The sequence below is a fragment of the Balaenoptera ricei genome, chromosome 3 (genome assembly GCF_028023285.1).
Source record: "Balaenoptera ricei isolate mBalRic1 chromosome 3, mBalRic1.hap2, whole genome shotgun sequence".
NCBI lineage: Eukaryota > Metazoa > Chordata > Mammalia > Artiodactyla > Balaenopteridae > Balaenoptera > Balaenoptera ricei.
This window is the reverse complement of record NC_082641.1, coordinates 120,729,915-120,754,960: the sequence shown is the minus strand read 5'-3', so window position 1 is coordinate 120,754,960 and position 25,046 is coordinate 120,729,915. Positions and strand designations below refer to the sequence as shown.

Genomic DNA, 25,046 nt, shown 5'->3' with positions numbered 1-25,046 from the left:
GACCCTGAAGTCTCTGTTCCATTTGCTTAGTGTCAGTTAATGATTGAACAGTGGTTTTATTAAATATCTGGAAACAATAAAATTTTCCAATCTTTGCCCGGGGGCTCAGTGTGTGTGTTAGGGTGAGCCTTTAACTTTTAACTCCTGGAGTTTACAACTCTGCCTTAGCCTTTACTTCCAGCTTCCATAGAGCTTCAAGGTCAATAGGAGGTGAAATCCTAGGGCCTTCTTAGATCTTTCCTGAGGCCATGCATTCGGCCTTCTAGATTTCCAGAATATGTCAGACCTTTTCAAAGCTCCAGACTTTCCTTGTAAGCTTTCTGATTAGTTTATTGTTTGCCCCCAACTGTTATCCATCACCCCAAGCAACAGCAAACTAAGACATTAGCATGAACATTGCCAAAAATCCCTCACCCCCAGCCACACATTGCAACCCTGCCCCCTAGCGCTGAAATATAGCACTTTAGCACTGAGCCAGGTCTGAGTTGGGCAAAATAAAGACAGTCTTTTTGAGGTGGTCTTCTAGGGAGCCACCAGAAGGGTCAGAACACATAATTAGAATTCTTTGCAAATACGGTTCATTTTACTACCTCTGGTACTAGGAATGTGGGCTGTTATTTTCATGACTACTGCTAAGCTGGAGAGTAGGGGATGGGACTGGGTAAGCTAAAAACACCACAAAGTTTGCTATTCTTAACCAAGAATCGGTGGCGGGGCTGTGGCGGGGAGGTGGGTGTTGGAATAAGCTTTGTCTGGGTTGCTGCAAGCCTTTGAGGGCTCCAGAAACATTGGTTCTGACCGTTTGTGCCTTTTTATTCATTGCTCGTGTGGGGGGTGGAATCTGGAGTTCCTTACTCCACCATTTTTGCTAATTTCACTCGCTTTTTTAAAATTTTTATTGGAGTATAGTTGATTTACAACGTTGTGTTAGTATCTGCTGCACAGCAAAGTGAATCAGTTATACATACACATATATCCACTCTTTTTTAGATTCTTTTTCCATTTAAGTCATTACAGAGTGCTAATTTCACTCTCATATTAAAAGTGCTTTTTGTAAAACCCAAATGTTTTTTCTCTGAAGTCTCTCCAATTCTGAATAATGGAAAATACTATTATGGCCCTTTGGTTTGGAAAATGAATTCATATTCACCAAAAGCCAGCATTAGAGCTCTTGCAAACTGTTTTACTGTTGGTCTTAACTTTACAATCTATCGTCTTGTATATTGGCTACTACACAAGTGGTCCTGAACTGTCACAAGTTCAACTTTGGAACAAATGAGCTATTTTGTAAAGAAGCTGCAGTTGTTTGAAAAGTACATATTTATGCCTTTTCCACCAAACTGCTTTTCTTGGTAAACCTAGAAAATTCTTATAGCAGCTGACAAACATTTCAAGCCACTCTGTGGTGGTACTGCCCACCGTCCAAAAGTTTCAGTAGTAGTGTCATCTTTATCTGTATGGTGGTATTTGAGCAACTGATTGATTTAGTAGTGTTTTTCAGACTACTCTGAAGAACTGTCACGAACTATAGTGGTAACTCCAGGAGATGGGGTCTAACACAGAGAAATCTACCCAGGTTTTATTACATACCTTATTTCCAGTGAAGCTTTTCTTTGAAGAAAGAGTTCTAGGGTTTTAAAATTTATTTCAAATGCCATTTGTTATATTATATTTTTATGTAATTTTAGTGAAATTAATTGAAAATAGAAAAAATTATGGTGCTGATTTAGGGATTAAAATGTTGGGTTTCTATATTTAATAAAATTAGGACAGTGATAGAAATTGTGAGTGTGCACCAAATAGTCAATCTCTGGCTTTACCTGCGTGCTCCTTACACTTAATCAGGTGTACTTTTTGTTCAGTAATAAAGGGGGAAAAAATCAGAGAACGTGTGAAGTATAGAAATATATCACTGAATATTGTATCTTTAGAATGAAGTACAACTAGGGATTCTGTAGTATACTTTAGCTTTCTTGGAATAGGACATTACCCACCTCATCCCCACACCCCCTTGTAAAACATGTGTCTTTTCACTTATCACAAATGATTTTTAAAAAGCATTGTGTATAGAAACAGGGAATGCTTGATTTATCACCGAATCAAGACTCTCCATCGGCTTTTCCTGTGGAAGCCGCCGGGTTGAGGGGAGTGTGGCCTTCTCCTCTCCTCACCATGGCGTGTGCTCGTCCACTGATATCAGTGTACTCTGGAAAGGGGGAGTCATCTGGCAAAAATGTCACTTTGCCTGCTGTGTTCAAGGCTCCCATTCAACCAGATGTTGTGAACCTTGTTCACACCAACTTGCGCAAAAACAACAGACAGCCCTATGCTGCCAGTGAATTAGCAGGTCATCAAACCAGTGCTGAGTCTTGTGGTACTGGCAGAGCTGTGGCTTGAATTCCCAGGGTTCGAGGTGGCGGCACTCACCGTTCTGGCCAGGGTGCTTTTGGAAATATGTGTCGTGGGTGGGGCTCATGTTTGCGCCAACCAAGACCTGGCGACGTTGGCACCACAGGGTGAATACAATGCAGAAGCGATATACCATCCGCTCTGCGTTGGCTGCCCCGGCTTTACCAGCGCTGGTCATGTCTAAAGGTCATCGTATAGAGGAAGTTCCTGAACTTCCTTTGGTGGCTGAAGATAAAGTTGAAGGCTACAAGAAGACCAAGGAGGCTGTTTTGCTTCTGAAGGAACTTAAGGCCTGGAGTGATATCAAAAAGTTCTACGCCTCACAGCGAGTGAGAGCTGGCAAAGGCAAAATGAGAAACCGTCGCCGTATCCAGCGCAGGGGACCCTGCATCATCTATAATGAGGACAGTGGTATCATCAAGGCCTTCAGAAACATCCCTGGAATTACTCTGCTTAATGTAAGCAAACGGAACATTTTGAAACTTGCTCCTAGTGGGCGTGTGGGACGTTCCTGCATTTGGACTGCAAGTGCTTTCCCCAAGTTAGAGGAGCTGTATGGCACTTGGCATAAAGCTGCCTCCTCAGGAGTAACTACAACCTCCCCATGCACAAGATGCTCAACACACACCTTAGCAGAATCTTGAAAAGCCCAGAGATCCAAAGAGCCCTCCGGGCACCATGCAAGAAGGTTCATCGCAGAGTCCTAAAGAAGAATCCACTGAAAAACCTGAGAATCGTGTTGAAGCTAAACCCATGTGCAAAGACGGTGAGCCGGAACACCATTCTTCGCCAGGCCAAGAACCACAAAATCCAGATGGATAGGGCAGCAGCAGCACTAGAAGCCAAATCAGATGAGAAGGAGGTTCCAGGCAAGAAGCCTGTGGTGGAAAAGAAAGGAAAGAAGGCTGTTTGCGTTGAGAAGCTGAAGAAACCAAAGAAGCCTTTGGTGGGAAAAAAAGCTGCAGTGACCAAGAAACCAGCATCTGAAAAGAAGCCCACTAAAAAGAAGCCCACAGAAAAAAAACCCACCACAGAGGAAAAGAAGGCTGCTGCATAAACTTACATTTGTTTATTCTGTAAAGGTCAAATCATTTTGGACAGCTGATTTTGAATAAAGACCTGATCAAAGACGCAATGAAAAAAAAAAATATAAGACTCTCCATAGTCTAGGAAATAACTGATAGAAGACTTTTGCCAATTAACTTATCTTTCATTTCCTTTTCTTTTATAATTCTATTAAAATTTGTTATTTTTAATTATGCCGTAATCCAAAGGTCTTAATCCAGGGACATTAATTCCTGTATCGTTGCTTGCCTAGTTTGTCTTCTGTCATTCAGCAGTGCTTCCTACTTATAGTCCATAAAACTAGCTTAATCTAACAATCAAAAAAGAAAGCTATTGACTGAGTTTAGATAAACAGCTCTAATCTGTTTTCAACCTAAATATTCAGTACTCTCCAGTTGCTGAAAGGAAAATGCTCCATCCAGAATTGTTCTGCGACATGATTATTTTTCTTCATCCCCATTCCTTCTTCTGTGGGGTATTTAACTTATTTTAAATAGTAATCAGTATGTTGTAACTTCTGTGTGCTTTGTTTGTTTTTATTTTTCACTGGATAGACTCTAGACAAAACTCTTTAGGTGCTGTACAGCAGTAGCTGTCAGTTTATAGTGGAGACAGTTGACAGTAGAGCTAGGCTGTGTGCTTAACTTGGAAGTCACTCTGCTTACTATTTATCAGTTGCTTTACAGGGGTCCCTTAATGAGATAACAGAAACCAAAGAAACATCAGTAGGTGGAGCAATGTCTTTAATGTTTCATTATATGTTACAGGTAAGACAAAGCCTAGTACCACTTTTGGCAACTATGTGATTAAATATGGGTAAATTTCTTTATTCTTATATTGATGTTTTATGTGGCAGTAGTAAATTTTAGATTAGTCTTATATTAATCAGCAAAGAAAAAGTTTGAGAGTATCCTGAATATTTTGTTTCTAAATAATTTAACAGTGATCTAGTAAGCTACTCCTATAGAAATGTAATTGATGAGCTTGAAAACTTCACCCTCTTTAAAATTACCACCTTGAATTTTACCTATCTTTTAAAGCTGATTCAAGTCCTCTCTGAAACAAGGCTGGCGTCTTTTACCAATTTTTTAAAAAAATAGCTTGATAGTACATAAAATTGCAGAGAAAAAAATCTAAACATCTTTCAAAACCAAATCATATATAATCCACTAGAAGTAGTTTTACTAAGTTTGCAAATAGTGGCAGAGATTAGAACTCATGCATTTAGTATATTTCAAAACAAAAATTTTATATTACAAAATTTTGATCAAATATTGTGCTATAAAAAATACCTTGGATAATTATTCTTTAATCACGTATGTGAAAAATGTGGCTTTTCTTTTGCAACCTAGTAAGCTTTTCACAGTGTCACTGTGGCTTTTAAATTTTTAATTACTCAACAGAGTAAGCTGAAACCACACATACCACTTAAACTATGCATTCATGTATACTTTTTCCTATAAAATATATGAAACTCAAATCTTTAATTTTGAAATTCAAAAATGGTTTTATTTTCTTTAGTAGAAATAAAAGGTTGATTTTTAAAAATCCAAACTGAGGAAACAATTGTGTACTTTGGTACATTTCTCTATTAGTATTGACTATATACCATGTGGCCCATTAATTAATAAAGGCAATCACTTCAGAATTCATGAGTGGCAGAAGTCACTGAGTACTTGGGAAATAAGAGGAGAAAGCTTTTGTTGAGGATCATTGAGGAAGATTCTAAGGCAAAAAGGGACAGAATAAGCAAAAATCTAGGTTCATTATAGGCACTCAGAACATATACGTTAAGTAAATGAATGAAGGAATTTAAGTTGGCATATTGAGGGACACTAAGAAAACATACTGACTAGAAGACAGTTGCCGCAAGAAATTGGTGAGAGATATGTTACAGTCCAGATTTTGGTGGGCCTTGTTAAAGTTCGGGCTTTATTTTTATAAGGAAAAGAAGGTTTGATAGAGGTTTGGAAATGAGGCTTGGGGCTGATAATGGAGACAATGTGAGGTTTTAGGGCAGTGGTTTCCAAACTCTGTTTAAATACAAATACAAGTTTGATGGTAAGCCTGGCATTCCAATTTCAGTTTTACTGGTTTTAGCAAAACAGCTTCACTGATCTGATTGCTTCCTATATAGATTAGTATTATGATTTTGTATAAAATATGCTTTATCAGTATAATATCACTTCTACCTGTTTTATGTGTTGGGGGTTCTGCATAAGGTTTACTTTTTAAAACGAAGGATTTTGCAGCTAAGGGCTTGAAAACTCTTGTTTTAGGAAAACGGATTAAAGCAGGTAAAACTACAGACAAAGAGAATAGTTACGAGGTTCTTGTGTTCAGATTTCTTTGGTAACATTTACACAGTAGAATTCCTTTCAGAAGTATTTAATGGTACCAGATATTAGACGGTTGTAATGGCTAAAGTGTTAAGAGGATGCTACGATATTCATGACTCATGATCAAAATGACATTAAGGCTATCCCTCTTCAAAATTACATCATTTACTTGTGTGGAATACTTGCTGTTAATGCAGGTGTCTCAGAGCCTTTCTTCCTTTCTCATGTCCTCTTGTGACCTGTCCACTGCTGAACTAACATGGGTCTCACTGAATATGATTAAGAAAAATTCTCTGATGGAGAATTCTCTATATACTGAATGTTAAATAATAATGTCTTTTGGAAAATGGCAGCAAAATATTTGAAAGGATGAATAAAGAAGTAAAAAGAACAAAACTTAACAATTCTATAAATGTTTTGTTTATTGGGGTGGGGAATGGGAAGAGCTGCTGGTAAGAGAGGATACAAAGAGAAGAGATGTCTACTTTCATTTCCTTGTAGCCCAGCCCCATTTAACCAAATCCTGACATACTTTACTGAAAATAAATTTCCTATTCAGTAGCACATAATAACCTAAAGATCAAGGCATCTTAACTGGGCTGTTTTCAGATGAAAGAACTGTTCATTTGGCTTGAAAAGATATTCAAGAAAATATCTGCTAAAGTTTTTTCTTGTTTACCTCAGGTTTTTTGGTTACCTATTAACCAAACTTTCAGAACTACTTTTAGTTCTGGATGTCTAACAACTATATAAGGGAAGGTGAGGCTTGGGGGAAGATGAGATGATACTTAGGAATACATACCACCTTAATATGAGACAATTAAATTACAATTATGAAGGGTATGTATTTTTCAGTGAGGACAACTAATACCACAGAATTTTCTTTCTTATCGAATGTTAAAAATGCGAATTTGAAGGTACTACTCTGAAAAACTTTTATAAAAAATAGTGGGCGAGGTGAAGAAAAGGAGGGAAAAAAAGCCTCTGGCATTACCCTACTTGTAGTTCATTACCCTATTTGTAGTGCCTACATTGCCCTTCTTTCGTTCAGCTCTAAAATGAGGATTACAGAATTCATTTAAATTTTTTTAATTATAGAATTATTTTTCACTTAATAGGTAAAATGCACATCTTTTGATTTCCTTCAGTTTCAGCTTTCTCATGCTTTGATGCTCAATTTTGTACGGAATAGAGTTGTTTTGTTAAACAAAACTGTTTTTTGTTTATGTTTTTTTCATTGGTTAAAATTGAAAGGGAAAGTGAGGTTAGAAATTTATCTGAAAAATGGAACTATTTATAGAAGAATTATATTTAATTATCAACCTATTAAATTTGAATTTTGTCAGTACTATGCATAACCTTATTACCAGGCTATTTATCATTGTGTTGACAAACCAACTTGCTGTCCTGTAGCAAATGTACTAGGAAATACATTACCCATATAAAATAAAACTTTCAACCTATTTAATGAATAATTGATGATTGTTAGCCCTTTGGGTTTAGAAGTGACTGAGGAAGTGAGGAAGTACCACTTTTGTCTCATCATTATTTTGAAATCCTGTTTATAAACTATATAATTCCCAAGGCCATGAGTGTGGCACCTTTCCAGGTATTAACTATTGTAACAAAGATAGAATTTGATTTTATTTACCTAGTGAAGTCTAATTTAAACCTCACACCCTAGTGAGATCTTAGAAATATCATGTACTCTGACCTGTAACTAGTCCCAGTACTCTGTGTATATTTTCGGGGCCTCTTTCGGGGCTCTTAAAAGAGAAATTTAACCTAAGTATGATGATCATTAACACTAAACCCCCCACCCCTAATTTTTTTAGAAAGTAGTATAGGATAATTTAGTAAGTTATTTGATAGAATTTGCACATGATTTTTTTAAAAAAATGGAAAGTGAGAAACACAAAAAACTTAAAGACATGGCAGAAGAATTATTATCATAGGACCAAAGGTTGCAGGAACTAACACTCCGAATTTACTGGGCATAATGGACTTAGAACATGGAGAAACAAACAGACAAAAAACAACCCATACTAGCTCCGAGAGCCTAAATAATCCTACATTTAATAAAATGATTCACTCTGCCATTTGGGCTTGGAAATTAGGTAAAATTACTGAGATAACTACAAAATGTCTGTCATGAAATGATTTGTTTAGGGTCCTCTAATAGTAAAAGGTGTAAGTCTCTAGAACCTACTGAAAAATTGACTCAAGAAGCATATAAGGAAGAAGCCAGAGACGCCAAGTCGTACATAATAGTGCTTTCTGTTTTACAGTAGTTAGCTTTGGATGTTTCTGTGGTCTTACTAGCTTCGTCCTCTTTCCACAGAAGCTGTTGAAGGTATCTCTCATTTCTGTGTTTGGTCATCTTTTTGCTCCAGATATGCAGCTTTAAAAGTACTTTTGAAAAAAAAAAAAAAGTACTTTTGGTTCCTGGGGCCCTTTGAGCTGGGGTTTGTTCAAAATGGTTGGTGGCTTGATTCTAGGATTATTTGATGAGACATTCCCTTTTTATGTCTGTCAGTCACTCATTTTAACATTCATTGAACACACTGAGTGAAAGATATGTTCTGAACTTTTCAATGGCAGCTGATAACAATGATGGCAGATAACCCTGGGGAGACATTTAGGGAATAGCAATAGTAGACAAGTTTGGTCCAAAAGAAAAAGGTTTATTACTACCTGGTTTTCCCTAAACTAGCCAGTGTGGGTGGGAAGAGGCTCTCCAAGTGCCAGGTAGCAAACATGATTTCTGAGGGCAGACCAGGAATCACTTGTTTGAATCATCGTGTTATTCTTACCCACGTCTCTCTTGTTAATGAGAGTTCATTTTTTATGTTTTTTACTCTTCCTCTGGACATTCTGTTTCTTTTACTATTCTCAATCTGCGTGCTAAACACTGTATATTTAAAGGTTTCAGTCTAATTAAGTTCAAATCCATTTTAAGATAGATATTGTAGCCTTTAAAAGTTATACTTAAAAGGTACTTAAAATGATTAGAGGACACCACTCGTTCCACTGATAAACTATTATTTTAAGATTGTCTATTGAGGGGCAATTATTTGACTTTAAAACGCTGAGGTTATGGAAACTGGATTATAATATTTTAGAGCAGTATTAAAAGTAATACCTCTAAGAATTTAATAAAGCTTATAAACCTCTCTTTTGCTCTGTCTTGAAAAGACAGTCTGACTCTGTCTGTCGGCATTCATTCTTTGTGGCGTGATTGGTCGACAAGGAGTAAACAACTTACTGTAAATGGGCACCATGCCAGCTGGCTTCAAGCAGCCTCAAGCTTGTGATTTGCAGTCAGGGTTAGGAAAATGCCTTTTAACTTATTCATTTCCGCTTCTTTTAAACAGGGAAAAAAGGCACAACTATACTGATTTAAGTACCTCATAAGATCTTTCAAGGCTTACAAGATCTTTTAGGAATCCCATGGAACTTATCAGTACTATGTCACTGGATCTGAATACCTCTCACATAACAATGATAAGTTTTAAAAGGCAGTTTTAAATATTAAAACAAATTTTTCGAATTGGCTTGCCCTCACCTTGTCTATTTGGGATTTTATTTGGGAGCTTCTCTGACCTAGTTTCAGAGAATTTAATTTACTGACCAACACTATTTTGGGAAAAAAATATTATATAAAAAACTGAGTTTTTTCCATTTTATTTTTTTACTTACATAAGATAAACCCAAAAAATATCTTGGAAAAGAGGGAAAGAACTTACCTTTCCTTTAAAGATGTATTATGCCCAAAGCAGTTGTTTGGAGCTAGTGAATCATTTAACCACCTAAGCCCACTGAGGGTCATCCCTGTATGAAAAGTGGAGGCTCCTGAATTCTGTACAATTTTTTATTGAAAAACTAGTCAAGGCCTAATGGTCTTCTTGAATATTCTATCATACTGTATCCACAATTCAAGAAATGCTTGTGGTTAGTTTTTTTTTTTTTTTTCTATTAAGGTTAGAGCAGTTTTGTGGAATCAAATTATTAATTTGAAGGTTTCTAAAAGATTTTTGTAGATTTTTATTTACTTGGAAATTGGATGGAGGACATTTTGTCTAAATTGAAATTTATTTTAAAAATTAAAGCATTAGGGGGGACCTTCAAGATGGCAGAGGAGTAAGATGTGGAGATCACCTTCCTCCCCACAAATACATCAAAAATACATCTACATGAGGAACAACTCCTACAGAACGCCTACTGAACGCTGGCTGAAGACCTCAGACTCCCCAAAAGGCAAGAAAGTCCCCACGTACCTGGGTAGTGCAAAAGAAGAAAGAAAAAACAGAGACAAAAGAATAGGGACGGGACCTGCATCTCTGGAGGGAGCTGTGAAGGAGGAAAAGTTTCCACACACTAGGAAGCCCCTTCACTGGCGGAGACAGGGGGTGGGCGGGGGGGAAGCTTCAGAGCCACGGAGGAGAGTGCAGCAACAGGGGTGCAGAGGGCAAAGCAGAGAGATTCCTGCACAGAGGATCAGTGCCAACCAGCACTCACCAGCCCGAGAGGCTTGTCTGCTCACCTGCTGGGGCGCATGGGGGCTGGGAGCTGAGGCTCGGGCTTCGGAGGTCAGATCCCAGGGAAAGAACTGGGGTTGGCTGCGTGAACACAGCCTGAAGGGGACTAGTGCGCCACAGCTAGCCGGGAGGGAGTCCGGGAAAAACTCTGAACCTGCCTAAGAGGCAAGAGACCATTGTGTCGGGGTGCGCGAGGAGAGGGGATTCCTTCCCTGTCTGCCCACAGAAGGCAGAGCACCGCCTAAACAAGTTCCAGAAACAGGTGTGAGCCGCGGCTATCACCTCGGACCCCAGAGATGGGCATGAACCGCTACTGCTGCTGCTGCAGCCATCAAGAAGCCTGTGTGCGAGCACAGGTCACTATCCACACACCCGCCCCCGGAGCCTGTGCAGCCCGCCACTGCCAGCATTGTGTGATCCAAGGACAGCTTCTCTGGGAGAACACACGGCGCACCTCAGGCTGTTGCGATGTCGTGTTGGCCTCTGCTGCTGCAGTCTCGCCCCGCATTCTGATTATAACTACCATACCCCTCCCTCCCCCCGGCATGAGTGAGCCAGAGCGTCCTGATCAGCCACTGCTTTAACACCGTCCTGTCTGGGTGGGAACAGAAGTCCGAGGGCAACCTACATGCAGAAGTGGGGCCAAAACCAAAATTTAACTCCAGGAGCTGTGCAAACACAGAAGAGAAAGGGAAATCTCTCCGTGCAGCCTCAGGAGCAGTGGATTAAATCCCAACAGTCAACCTGAGGTACCCTGCATCTGTGGAATACCTGAATAGACAATGAATCAACCCAAAATTGAGGCGGTGGATTTTGGGAGCAACTGTAGCCTTGGGGTTTGCTTTCTGCAACTGACTTGTTTCTGATTTTTATGTTTATCGTAGTATAGTTTTTAGCACTTCTTATCGTTAATGGATTTCTTTATTGGTTTGGTTGCTCTCTTTTTTTTTAGTATTTTTTTTTATTTTAATAATTTTTAAATTTTAATTATTTATTAAAAAAATTTTTTTTTTCCTCTTTTTTACTCCCTTTTCTTCTGAGCCATGTGGCTGACGGTGTCTTGGTGCTCCGGCCTGGTGTCAGGCCTGAGCCTCTGAGGTGGGAGGGAAAGTTCAGGACATTGGACCACCAGAGACCTCCCAGCCTCATGTAATATTAGTCGGCAAGAGCTCTCCCAGAGATCTCCGTCTCAACACTAAGACCCAGCTCCACCCAGCGGCCAGCAAGCTCCAGTGCTAGACACCCCATGCCAAATAACTAGCAAGACAGGAACACAACCCCACCCATTAGCAGAGAGGCTGCCTCAAATAATACTAAGTTCACAGACACCCCAAAACACACACAGATGCAGCCCTGCCCACCAGAAAGACAAGATCCAGTCCCACCCACCAGCACACAGGCACCAGTCCCCCCACCAGGAAGCCTACACAAGCCACTGAACCAACCTTACCCACTGGGGACACACACTAAAAACAATGAGAACTATGAACTTGCAGCCTGCAAAAAGGAGACCCCAAACACAGTAAGTTAAGCAAAATGGAAAGACAGAGAAATTTGCAGCAGATGAAGGAGCAAGGTGAAAACCCACCAGACCAAATGAAGAGGAAACAGGCATTCTACCCGAAAATGAATTCAGAGTAATGATAGTAAAGATGATACAAAATCTTGGAAATAGAATGGAGAAAATACAAGAAACATTTAACAAGCACCTAGAAGAACTAAAGAGCAAACAAACAATAATGAACAACACAAAAAATGAAATGAAAAATTCTCTAGAAGGAATCAATAACAGAATAAGTGAGGGAGAAGAACGGATAAGTGACCTGGAAGATAAAATAGTGGAAATAACTACTGCAGAGCAGAATAAACAAAAAAGAATGAAATGAATTGAGGACAGTCTCAGAGACCTCGGGGACAACATTAAACGCACCAACATTCGAATTATAGGGGTCCCAGAAGAAGAGAGAAAGGGTCTGAGAAAATACTTGAAGAGATTATAGTTGAAAATTTGCCTAACATGGGAAAGGAAATAGTCAATCAACTCCAGGAACTGCAGAGAGTCCCATACAGAATAAATCCAAGGAGAAACATGCCAAGACACATATTAATCAAACTATCAAAAATTAAATACTAAAAGCAGCAAGGGAAAAGCAACAAATAACATACAACGGAATCCCCATAAGGTTTACAGCTGATCTTTCAGCAGAAACTCTGCAAGCCAGAAGGGAGTGGCAGGACATATTAAAGTGATGAAAGGGAAAAAACCTACAACTAAGATCACTCTACCCAGCAAGGATCTCATCATATTCCACGAAGAAATTAAAACCTTTACAGACAAGCAAAAGCTAGGAGAATTCAGCAGCAACAAACCAGCTTTACAGCAAATACTAAAGGAACTTCTCTAGGTGGGAAACACAAGAGAAGGAAAAGACCTACAAAACAAACCCAAAACAAGAAAATGGTAATAGGAACATACATATCAATAATTACCTTAAATGTAAATGGATTAAACGCTCCAACCAAAAGACATAGACTGGCTGAATGGTTATGAAAACAAGACCCGTATATATGCTGTCTGTAAGACACCCACTTCAGACCTAGGGACACATACAGACTGAAAGTGAGAGCATGGAAAAAGATATTCCATGCAAATGGAAATCAAAAGAAAGCTAGAGTAGCCATACTCGTATCAGATAAAATAGACTTTAAAATAAAGACTATTACAAGAGACAAAGAAGGACACTACATAATGATCAAGGGATCAATCCAAGAAGAAGTTATAACAATTGTAAATATTTATGCACCCAACATAGGAGCACCTCAATACATAAGGCAAATGCTAACAGCCATAAAAGGGGAAATCGACAGCGACACAATAATAGTAGGGGGACTTTAACACCCCACTTCACCAATGGACAGATCATCCAAAATGAAAATACATAAGGAAACACAAGCTTTAAATGACACATTAAAGAAGATGGACTTAATTGATATTTATAGGACATTCCATCCAAAAACAACAGAATACACTTTCTTCTCAAGTGCTCATGGAACATTCTGCAGGATAGATCATATCTTCGGTCACAGATCAAGTCTTGGTAAACTTAAGAAAATTGAAATCGTATCAAGTATCTTTTCCAACCATAACACTATGAGACTAGATATCAATTATGGGAAAAAAACTAAAAAATACAAACATAGGGAGGCTAAACAATACACTACTAAATAACCAAGAGATCACTGAAGAAATCAAAGAGGAAATCAAAAAATACCTAGAAACGAATGACTGACAATGAAAACATAACAACCCAAAACCAATGGATGCAGCAAAAGCAGTTCTAAGAGGGGAAGTTTATAGCAATACAATTCTACCTCAAGAGACAAGAAAAATCTCAAATAAACAACCTAACCTTACACCTAAAGCAAAAAATCCCCAAAGGTAGCAGAAGGAAAGAAATCATAAAGATCAGATCAGAAATAAATGAAAAAGAAATGAAGGAAACAGTAGCAAAGATCAATAAAACTAAAAGCTGGTTCTTTGAGAAGATAAACAAAATTAATAAACCACTAGCCAGACTCATCAAGGAAAAAAAGGGAGAAGACTCAAATCAAGAGAATTAGAAATGAAAAAGGAGAAGTAACAACTAACCCTGCAGAAATACAAGGAATCATGAGGAATTACTACAAGCAACTATATGCCAATAAAATGGACAACCTGGAAGAAATGGATAAATTCTTAGAAAAGCACAACCTTCCGAGACTGAACCAGGAAGAAATAGAAAATATAAACGGGCCAGTCACAAGCACTGAAATTGAAACTGTGATTTAAAATCTTCCAACAAACAAAAGCCCAGGACCAGATGGCTTCACAGGCAAATTCTATCAAACATTTAGAGAAGAAGAGCTAAGCCCTATCCTTCTCAAACTCCTCCATAATATAGCAGAGGGAGGAACACTCCCAAACTCATTCTACGAGGCCACCACCACCCTGATACCAAAACCAGACAAAGATGTCACAAAGAAAACTACCGACCAATATCACTGATGAACATAGATGCAAAAATCCTCAACAAAATACTAGCAAACAGAATCCAGCAGCACATTAAAAGGATCATACACCATGATCAAGTGGGGTTTGTCCCAGGAATGCAAGGATTCTTCAATATATGCAAATCAATCAATGTGATACACCATATTAACAGACTGAAGGATAAAAACCATATGATCATCTCAACAGATGCAGGAAAAAGCTTTTGACAAAATTCAACACCCATTTATGATAAAAAGTCTCCAGAAAGTAGGCATATGGGGAACTTACCTCACCATAATAAAGGCCATATATGACAAACCCACAGCCAACATCATTCTCAATGGTGAAAAGGTGAAACCATTTCCTCTAAGATCAGGAACAAGACAAGGATGCCCACTCTCACCACTATTATTCAACATAGTTTTGGAAGTTTTAGCCACAGCAATCAGAGAAGAAAAAGAAATAAAAGGAATGCAAATTGGAAAAGAAGAAGTAAAGCTGTCACTGTTTGCAGATGACAATACTATACATAGAGAATCCTAAAGATGCTACCAGAAAACTACTAGAGCTACTCAATGAATTTGGTAAAGTAGCAGGATACAAAATTAATGCACAGAAATCTCTTGCATTCCTATACAGTAATGATGAAATACCTGAAAGACAAATTAAAGAAACACTCCCATTTATCACTGCAACAGAAAGAATAAAAATACCTAGGAATAAACCTACCTAAGGAGGCAAAAGACCTGTATGCAGAAAACTATAAGATACTGATGAAAGAAATTAAAGACGATACAAACAGATGGAGAGATATACCATGTTCTTGGATTGGAAGAATCAATATTATGAAAATGACTATACTACCCAAAGCAATCTACAGATTCAATGCAATCCCTATCAAACTACCAATGGCATTTTTCACAGAACTAGAACAAAAAATTTCACAAATTGTATGGAAACACAAAAGACCCCAAATAGCCAAAGCAATCTTGAGAAACAAAAATGGGGCTGGAGGAATCAGGCTCGCTGACTTCAGACTATACTACATAGCTACAATAATCAAGACAGTATGGTACTGGCACAGAAACAGAAATATAGATCAGTGGAATAGGATAGAAAGCCCAGAGATAAACCCGTGCACATATGTTCACCTTATCTTTGATAAAGGAGGCAAGAATATACAATGGAGAAAAGACAGCCTCTTCAGTTAAGTGGTGCTGGGAAAACTGGACAGCTATGTGTAAAAGAATGAAATTAGAACACTCCCTAATACCATACACAAAAATAAACTCAAAATGGATTAAAGGCCTAAATGTAAGGCCAGACACCATAAAACTCTTAGAGGAAAACATAGGCAGAACACTCTTTGACATAAATCACAGCAAGATCCTTTTTAACCCACCTCCTAGAGAAATGGAAATAAAAACAAAAATAAACAAATGGGACCTAATGAAACTTAAAAGCTTTTGCACAGCAAAGGAAACCATAAACAAGATGAAAAGACAACCCTCAGAAGGGGAGAAAATATTTGCAAACAAAGCAACTGACAAAGGATTAATCTCCAAAATATACAAGCAGCTCATGCAGCTCAATCTCAAAAAAACAAACAGCCCAATCCAAAAATGGGCAGAAGATCTAAATAGACATTTCTCCCAAGAAGATATACAGATTGTCAACAAACACATAAAAGGATGCTCAACATCACTAATCATTAGAGAAATGCAAATCAAAACTATAATGAGGTATCACCTCACACCAGTTAGAATGGCCATCATCAAAAAGTCTACAAACAGTAAATGCTGGAGAGGGTGTGGAGAAAAGGGAACCCTCTTGCACTGTTGTTCAGAATGTAAATTGATACAGCCACTGTGAACAGTATGGGGGTTCCTTAAAAAACTAAAAATAGAACTACCGTATGACCCAGCAATCCCACTACTGGGCATATACCCTGAGAAAACCATAATTCAAAAAGAGTCATGTACCACAATGTTCATTGCAGCACTATTTACAATTGCCAGGACATGGAAGCAACCTAGGTGTCCATTGACAGATGAATGGATAAAAAAAATGTGGCACATACGTACAATGGAATATTACTCAGCCAGAAAAAGAAATGAAATTGAGTTATTTGTAGTGAGGTGGATGGAGCTAGAGTCTGTCACGCGGAGTAAAGTAAGTCAGAAAGAGAAAAATACCATATGCTAACACATATATATGGAATCTAAAAAAAGAAAAGGTTCTGATGAACCTAGGGGCAGGACAGGAATATAGACGCAGACCTAGATAATGGACTTGAGGACATGGGCAGGGGTAAAGGTAAGCTGGGACGAAGTGGGAGAGTAGCACTGACATATTTACACTACCAGTTGCAAAATAGATAGCTAGTGGGAAGCAGCTACATAGCACAGGGAGATCAGCTCTGTGCTTTGTGACCACCTACCTAGAGGGGTGGGATAGGGAGGGTTGGGAGGGAGATGCAAAAGTGAGGGGATATATGTATACATATAGCTGATTCACTTTGTTATATTGCAGAAACTAACACAACATTGTAAAGCAATTATACTCCAATAAAGATGTTAAGAAAAAATTAAAGCATTAAAATCTAAGAAAAATACGTGTCTTTTGACAGTAAAATCTTATATTATCACTTAAGAATGAAGTGATACATTAGTTTGTATCTTTCACCCTTAAATACTTTAAAACCTCTTTCATACCTGAAAGTCTTTCAGGTAGGATTTAACTGCATGGCGTAATACCTGATTATTAAAACAAATCAGTAAGTTTTCTTTCAGTGAGGAGACATTTATTGAGGTGGCATATGTTTCCCTTTCTAAGATCACTTATATTCCTGTCTGTTCTTTCAATGCATTTAAAACTAATATAACTGCAAGCTGTAAACAGAAGGACATTTGATTTTAGATAGCCTGTCCTTCTTTCATTGTTAAAATATGAAAATAATTTTTTTAGAGCATACAGTGTACTTTAGTGAATGTTTCAATTCTCACTGAATCAGTATTTTTAAGTTTTCTTGGGCCATAAGCCCTCTTGAGAATCTGATGAAAGTAACTGACCTGCTCCCAAAGAAAAACTTCACGAGACACAGATACATACAATATTTTATCATTTTACCAATGAGGAAATTCTTGGAACTAGCTAAAGCTCATTCATGAAACTCAAGTTAATAAATAAGCCCTATGGTTCTGTCAACATTTCAGAAAGAATAAAATCTAGAAGGGTTAGGTTTGAACATCTCTGTTGTTACCAAAGTTTACGGAACTCAAATAACGTGAAACTCCTTTGCTCTTGAAAACTAAAAAAGCAGGTCAGAACTGGGATTAGCATTTGCCATTTTGTACAATAATGCTTTACTTATTTTGAACTGTAATAATGGGCTAAAAATTAGGATATTTGGTGATGTAAACAATACTAAGAAATTGGCCGTTATCTCTAAAAAGTATCCATGGCAGTTTACCAAAAAGACGTGAAGTCAAGACATTTATCTTAATTTGAATTAAACTAGAATTTAGCAATGACAGAGGCACTAAATTATTTTGATTGTGTGCGCCAAGTATGTAACATATAAATTATATGTTCTGTCACTTCTAACTGGTGCAAAGACTGTGATGAGTAAAAAGTAGCTAATCACCAAATTAGAATCCCCTGGGAAATTCTCGGGCTGCCGAGAAAATAGCAGATTTAATAAATTCAAATTTGGGGGCTCTGGATTGGTTATTTATATATTGATAAAGCCTTCTAAATGCTTCAGATATTTCTTCTGAGAATTGCTGTTAACATGATAGCTGTGGCCATTGTAGGAGTATTCTGTCATATTTAAATATTAACAATATTTTGTGACTGAAAAATTAACCCAGCATGTAAAAAAGACACGTTATAGAAGATGTTGAGATTTTCAGCAATATGAATGAAAATGTTTTTTCTCTAATTGAGAACATGATAAACTACAATTACAGAAGGGGAACAGACTTCATGACATTCCTCTATAAACCAAGAAGATATGTCCATGATAATCAATTCATGCTATTAAGTGAAATTTTAAGTCCACAATAATAAATTTTTGCTGTACCAATCTCAGTAAGAAAAAGTTTTTCATAAATATTATTTGTTTGGGATATAGGATTTATAAAGTGCACAGTAATCTTCTGATTGATCCTAGGATCATTTCATTTATATATCTATATATATGTGAACATATATATGCATTTATATTTGTATATCATTTATTTCATTCACCACGTAATGTAGTACCAAGGCAAGCAGCATAAATTATAAAAGGGCAACATATTGCTAAGCATTTTTATCATCACTGCACTGCATCAAGTGTGTGTTTACCCACATATGTCATTGTGCAAAATCTTAGAAAGCCACCAAAAAAACCCCCAAAATTAAGGGAATGGGAATGTTGTGAGGGATTCAGCTATGCCTAAAATTACATAACAAAACCCACTTGACCTGTTAGGTCATCTTTAATATCTCTTTTAGATGTGTCCCAGGCCTCTCTGATCTGTTTGGAGTAAAATTGGTCTGAAAGTCTTAAATGGCTTTTGACCCATATAATTATTTCCTAATAAGCATGTGGTATAACTGGAAAGTTATGAAGCTATGACACTTGCTGGTCTAGTACAGTATGTACAAACTACTATCTTCCAATTACAAACCATTGGACAGCTTCTACAAGATTGGTAGGGGGAAAACCTTTAAAAAGAAAGCCATTATTTCTTGTCATTTTACTTAGCTGAGAATGTAGTAGAATGAGTGAACTGATAAGAGGGTGGAAATATTTTCTACAAACAGTTTAGTATTTATAAAATTCATTTTTAAGTGTTTAAAACACCATTTCCAAAAAAATAAAATATTAAAAAAATAAAACACCATTTTCCCTCTTTAAGCTATATGTTTCATGCCATAACACAACAGGGAGTATCTGAGTTATATGACAGTTCTGCTCTGTCAGATGTTTTTGTTCATGGTGGTGGGGTAAATACAGCCCCGGACCCATCCACCCCCCTTTTTCTTAATAAAAGAAAAAATTACTCTCACCTATGTGCTTATAATTAAAATCTTGACTTTTTAAAAATGTTTAAAAAAAATTTTAAGATCATTTTTTTACAAAGTCAAGTGTGTGGAGTGTGGGCTGTTAAGAGTGTGGGCAAAATGACTGGACACAGATTGGTACAAAATAATGGAAGTCTTTCAGTGTCACTCTAAGGAGTTGGGATTTTATTCTGAAGGCAGTAGAGAACCATTATGTTCTTTGTTTTTTTTTTTTTAAATAAATTTATTTATTTATTTATTTTTGTCTGTGTTGGGTCCTCACTGCTGCGCACGGGCTTTCTCTAGTTGTGGGGAGCAGGGGCTACTCTTCGTTGCATTACGCAGGCTTCTCATTGCAGTGGCTTCTCTTGTTGCGGAGCACGGGCTCTAGGCACGCGGGCTTCAGTAGTTGTGGCTCATGGGCTCTAGAGCGCAGGCTCAGTAGTTGTGGTGCACGGGCTTTGTTGCTCCGTGGCATGTGGGATCTTCCCGGACCAGGGCTCGAACCCAGGTCCCCTGCACTGGCAGGCAGAGTCTTAACCACTGCACCACCAGGGAAGCCCCAACCATTATGTTTTTGACCCAGGACTGATTTGCTCTAAGCTGTATCTTAAAAAAATTACTCTGGCAGTCACCTGTAGGATTAGTTATATATTGCTTTGTTTTATTTGAGGAAGGGAGAGCTGCAGAAGAGAGACCATATAGAAAGGTGGTTATATGAGCCATTAACAAAGATCAGGCAAGTAGTAGTAAAAGCATGAACTGGAGTAGTGGCAGTGGAGAAGGAAATACATGGACAGACGTGAGAGTCACTTGGAAGATATGATGAGGCAACCGCTTGACCTTGGAGAATCACTGGTTTCTGTCTACACTATTGACATCTTTCCAAAGTTACCGATTACCTTCTTGTTCTTAAATCCAGTGGACACTTTCCAGGAACCTACTGTGTACCAGCCCTGTGCTAGATACCAGGATCCTATTTGTAAAGGCTTCTTCCTATGGTTTTTGTAACATAGTACTCTTTCTAGTTTTCCTCCTTCTACCTCTCTGGCCTCCTCTTTGCAAGTTCCTCTTCCTTTTAGAGTTTCTCAGAGCTCTGAACTAGGCCCTCTTCTCACTTTCTCCCTCTTCCTGAATAATCTTATCTCTTCTGTTGCTTTGGCTGCAACCTGTCCACATGCAGTGGACACCCGTATTTTCTGTATCTCCAGCTCAGATGCATTCTCTCGACCTCCTGACCCTTATTTCCAACTACCTACTGACTGTCTTCTCTTGGATGAGTTATAGTCCTCTCAAGCTCAACACGTCCAAAATAATTCATCAACTTATTCCAAGCCATGCTTCCTTTTTGCTTCCTTCTTTAATCTTATACCCTGTCCTGCAGCTAGAGCATTCAAACATACAGATAATGATCAGATCACTCCGCTCTTTATAATGCCTTACAGTCTTCATTGCTTCAGGACAGTCTAACAGTTTACCGTGATTTCAAGGATTTTTAGGATCTGGCAATAAGCTTTTTATTGTGTAACCTTTCCAAACTGCTATTATTTCCCTCTTTCTTGCATCTGTGCCTTTGCATAATGCTGTTCTGTATACATCACCCCACCTCTAACCCCATATCCTTTCCACCTGGCTAGCCAGCTCCTCCTCCTGGGTAGCCAAAAGCCAGCTAAAACTCACATCCTCAAGCAAGCCCGTTCCTGATCCCCCACATCCGGGTTAGATGCCCCTCCTCAGTACCAGGCATTTTCTCTATCCTAGCATTACTTATCTCTGTCTCCCATTAGTCTAAAAGTTCTGTGAGAGTAGAGGACTGTGTCTGTCTTTTTCACTGTGATATACCCAGTGCCTGGTACATGATGGGTGCTCAATAAATATTAAATAAATATTCAAAATATTTATGCAAAAAATAAATATGAAAAAGTGAGCAGGAAGAGAGAGGAAGTTGGAAGGCAAGGAAACAAGACTATGAAAGATGTAGGAAAGGAGCAGGATAAGAGGTAGAAGAGTTGAATTTGTTTTAGGAAATACTGTGTTTTAGACCACTGTAACTGAAGCAAAAAACTGAGGCCTGGGTGTGGGCAGAATATTCAACCAATGGATAGTGGTAGGTGACAGAATGGAAAGATATCCAAGCTCCAAAGTAGACCTAGAAGAAGGATTAAAATTCTCTGAAATGATAAATACTAGCAAGGAGGATTAGGGGATGGAAAGATAAGCCTATTCCACGTACAGCTCTCACACATAAGGGATTACTGAGTCATGGTAAAGAGAGTAACAGCAGTGGCAGAGGGAAGGCAGAGATTTCTAATTCCTCTTCTTGGCCTTTCATCTCAGATTGAAGCTGTGAGAGGAGGAGTAGCCATCGTCAGACAGTGTCGTAAGGAAAATGGTGTCAATGGGGAAGCTTGGGTGTTTTGTAAAGCAGTGCAGCTAAGGAAGATTGTGTTAACATTTTTTAACCACCACCACCAAAAAAAGACAGTATGATCATCTTTGACTCTCCATCCTTTCTCAGGGACTTGGGAGGGCTAAGAAGAGAAGAATTCTTCTGAGTTTAAGAAGCTTCTACCCTCCACCCATTCCTTATTTCAGTTTTTACCACACGTTACTCAGCAATAATTAGGAATTTGTATAAAATTTCACTAGGATGGCATGCATGGAGAGAAAAGTAATTATTTGGATGTTTTCCCCCGCCCATCCAAGGAGTATTTGTGGAAAAATATTTACAATATAGTAAAACCCATTCTCTTTCTATATTCATATACAAACTTTAAATTGAGCCCTTAGATTTTTTTAAAAAGGAAAAGCAATTAATATTCTGACAAAAAAGTATATTCATATAATAATGTGTTGAATGAAGGAGTGATTCAGTGGATAAATGCATGAACGTATTTATGGATAGATGGATGGATATGCATAATGATAAGGATAATGGATGGGTATGGATAATGCATCTAGATCTACATCAGGGGTTGGCAGGCCTACAGCCCACAAGCCAAACCTGGCCCTTCAAAAGCCATGAGCCAAGAATGGTTTTTACATATTTAAAGGATTGTAAAAACAAACAAGTAAACAAAGAGTACGTGACACACGGTCCGCAGAGCGTATAATATTTATTGTCTAGCCCTTTACAGAAAAAAATTGCTGACCCTTCATCTAATCATTCTTTTCAGTGGGTGTATGATATTCATCATATGGATATATATAGTCTGTTCTCATTATTCACTCTAGTTATGTTCCAGAGTACTCTCAATGAACATCAAGTTAGCAAATACTGAGAGGCAGATACTACTAGGAAAAATACAGGGTTAGGTTTCTATGATCCTTTTGTTCACAATGTTTTTGCCAACCTATCAATATGTAACCTTGTTTCATGTGTGTTCCTACTTAAAGATGCCTTATTTAATAAGTATCACTAATTCATTTGCATTGAACTCATGGCCAGTAGCACTGTAAATCAGGCCTGATCAAAGCGTTTCTGATACTGTATCACTCCTCTTAAGGTACATCACAACCTTCTTGTGCTTAGGAATACTAAACAGTTCATTTTAAACAGGGAAGTCACCAGCAAAAAACACAAAAATGCAAAAACATGGCATTAAATATACCACAAAAAGGACACTTGTTTACAGTATGAGATCTGAAACAGTGTTTCATAGTGTCATTTTGTTTGACATCAGCTGGGAACGTGCGCATTAAGCAACTCAAATTTTTCACCATTCTGTGCTTATCCACAAAAGGCCAGGAAAGCACTGTGAGCAATTGATTTTGGAGTTAAAAGTAAATTTCAGCAAGTAGGCGAACTTGCAGATACGGAAGCTGCAGATAATGAGAATCGCCTATACCAGTTTATCTGATCATTAAATCAGTTTTTAAAAGTAGTTTTACAGTACCTTAGAACCTGCCCTGATTTTTAGTCAGTGTTGTAGCTTATAGTTTCAGTGGGCATTTTCAGTAGTTTTATCAGAAGTCACGTTTCATATCTTATAATTGAAGTCCCAAAGTATGCTATACGAAAGGTGAGTTGAGGATGTGAGGCAAAATCAACAGATATCTATCATCATAACTTTGAGCTGGAAAAAATTTTAAACCTTCATGGAGGTCCTGAGATTTGAGATGAATACTAAAGAATCGTGTGCAGGGTAACTCTATCAGGCTACCTGTATTTTGAGGGTCTAGGCCTCAGACCAAAAAGACACAAATGGACAGGATTTCAGATAATGCGGTCAGAGGACAGAGTTTGAAAGCTGACACTGGAGTGTGTACTTAAAGGAGCAAGAGCTCAACCTGGAAAGGCAGACTGGGCACAGGCTGTGGAGAGCTGTATTTGCTAAATGAAGAAACTTGGCCTCTATCTTCTACAAAGCAAAGCTATTGGTTTTTGAGGGATTGCATAAAAGCTGCATTTTTTTAAAATAAATTTATTTATTTTTGGCTGCGTTGGGTCTTTGTTGCTGCACGTGGGCTTTCTCTAGTTGCGGCGAGCGGGGGCTACTCTTTGTTGCGGTGCACAGGCTTCTCATTGTGGTGGCTTCTCTTTGTTGCGGAGCACGGGCTCTAGGCGTGTGGGCTTCAGTAGTTGTGGCTTGTGGGCTCAGTAGTTGTGGCTCGTGGGCTCTAGAGCGCAGGCTCAGTAGTTGTGGCGCACGGGCTTCACTGCTCCGCAGCATGTGGGATCTTCCTGGACCAGGGCTGGAACCCATGTCCCCTGCCTTGGTAGGCGGATTCTTAACCACTGCGCCACCAGGGAAGCCCCCAAAACTGCATTTTAGTGACATATATTTGATAGAGCTTTTACCTGCCTGAAAGTATCAACGTCATTTCACCAAATGATATTCCTCCGTGTACAGTTTGGTCTAAGTTTCTACCATGGGAGTGCGATTGCACATTCTTGACTAGGGAGAGGTGGTGGCCTTTTTGAGCTGAAATTCGTGGGTACCAAAAGTTCCTACCTAATTAAGCTCTTGGCAATCTCCATTTCTATGCATAGTAAAATGGGTTTCCCAAAAAGTCATTGTGTATGCCCTCTCATGTCTATGACAGATATCAGAAATGTCATATAATTTAAGTGGAATTTACAAGAGAAGAAGGCCTTTAATTCTTTAACAGTGTGATAACCCTGTAAAAATAATTAACATAAGATTTGGGGCACAGAGGTAGTGGCACTGGCTTAAGTTACAAGTTTTCGCGTGCAAGTTTTTTTCTCTTTGTTTTTTAATAGAAGTAAGGGGGAAATGCCAGTACTAATTCCAGTTTCATTTCTTACAAATGGTAGTGACTGCAATTTATAAAAATGTTACAGGTTTTATTCCCTTTTGTAACAAATGAGAATATTTTGAATTTTAGTCTCTACTTTCTTACCACTTTAATAAAAGACAATTAGAATAAATTGCAGTTAAAGATAATTGCAAAAGATTTGTATATTTATGGATATGTGGATATTTGGCATTTTTTGTATCAAATATACATTTTATATACTGTTACATCTAAGCATCAGGAAAAGATTGAGGGGGGACTTCTTATTAAGAGGAGCTTCTCCTCTGAAAAGGGATGTCTTTTACAGTGCTACTTACTGAAGCCTGTATTGTAAATCATAAGACACGGAGCACA

At 38.2% G+C, this 25,046-nt stretch overlaps 1 protein-coding gene and 1 pseudogene across 9 annotated transcripts in view; both read left to right on the top strand.

Moving 5' to 3' along the window:
• The window catches only part of NR3C1 (nuclear receptor subfamily 3 group C member 1), a 471,067-nt gene that overhangs the window by 387,303 nt on the left and 58,718 nt on the right, over nt 1-25,046 (top strand). The window lies entirely within an intron of this gene.
• LOC132363834 (large ribosomal subunit protein uL4-like) lies at nt 2,137-3,466 on the top strand (annotated as a pseudogene).